Source organism: Dipodomys merriami, unplaced genomic scaffold, assembly GCF_024711535.1.
Source record: "Dipodomys merriami isolate MVZ:Mamm:240054 unplaced genomic scaffold, mDipMer1.0.p SCAF_179, whole genome shotgun sequence".
NCBI classification, from domain to species: Eukaryota; Metazoa; Chordata; class Mammalia; order Rodentia; family Heteromyidae; genus Dipodomys; species Dipodomys merriami.
Window position 1 is genome coordinate 428238 of NW_027203148.1, and position 1422 is coordinate 429659.

Genomic DNA, 1422 nt, shown 5'->3' on the forward strand with positions numbered 1-1422 from the left:
TCAAATTTAAAATGAAAACGACAAAATAGTCATTGACAAAAAAATTGTAAATACGAGCAATCGACCAAATGATATAAGCATTTCCACTGTACACAGAATTTTAGAGACATAAGATCATTCTCATTTTAAGGAACAATAACAGCTCCTTGTTACAAATAGGCAACTGTGGATATATGCCTGTATAAAGATTGCATCATTAAGTACTTAAATTTAGAGGGTACTACATGCTTCAGCAGCAGGTCTACCCAAATTACAATAATACAGAGATTAACATGGCACTTGCACAAGGATGATATGAAAATTTGTGAAGTATTCCATATTTTTCATTCTTCTGATGCAAGAAATATAAAAACAGTTATTAAAAAGTTGATTACAAAAATACAAGTGTAACAATATATGTAATTCATAGAATTAAATGTTAGTTTGACATCAGTGTATTAAGTCTTCACCTTAGAAAGGCCTTTACATAGCATAACCTTTACAAAACTTGAAATTAGATAACATTGTCATGTTATCCCAAAGAAATAAAATAATATAAGGACCTAGGAAAAAAGGAATCTTAAACTTCTTCTATATGTAATGCAATCTGAAAGGACATATTTATTAATGAAACTATACATTATATAAAAATGTAGAATTCAAAGTATTATATCTAGGAGCGAATGAAATAGATTATGGATATTGTACAAACATAGATATACTTTTTTCCCAAAAGCACCAGGAACATCTTTAGTTTCTATACTATTCATTTCAACAGATAAGTTAAAATTATTTCTGATTAAAAAAATCACAAACTCTGCAGAAATCATTATAGATGTATACAAAAATCTCTTGAATACATTTTGACATCAGAGTCAGGCAATGCACTTGGAAGAATACCATGGAATCCATGAATTTCTAAAGTAAGATATTGCTGTTGCTTTGTATTGTGAAAAAAATTGTAGGGCCACAGAGGATGGACTGGCATTTTTGAAATTTAAGAAACTTAACCAAACCATTACGACTTATGAGAACCATTTGTACAGCCTTCCACAACTTCAAAGAGGTAGTGATACATACTTATCCTTTTGGCAATATTGAATGCAGTTTCTTCCAACCTGTTCTTCAAACCTTGTTTGATATAATGGTTCAACAGAGTATCTTTTCGATTTCTATTCCCAGCAGCAACATGCAAGGTGAACAAGAGGCCTTTAGTTTGGGGATTGGTATCTGCCACTCTGGTATTATTCCACATATAAGCACTGTGCAGGGGTGTCAGCCATTCAGAATTATTGCATGAATATCTGCCTTGAGCTACCAACTCATGGACAATGTCTAAATGTCCACCGTAGGCTTCCATATGAAGAGGGGTATACTCATCCTCATCCCTAGTATTCATCTGGGTGGCCTTTTTGGAAAGTAGTCTTCACACCACAGTAAGCA

At 32.7% G+C, this 1422-nt stretch overlaps 1 pseudogene; it reads left to right on the forward strand.

The window, feature by feature from the left end:
* Positions 1 to 224: 224 nt before the first annotated feature.
* On the forward strand, positions 225 to 324 carry LOC138829914 (U6 spliceosomal RNA; annotated as a pseudogene).
* Positions 325 to 1422: the final 1098 nt, after the last annotated feature.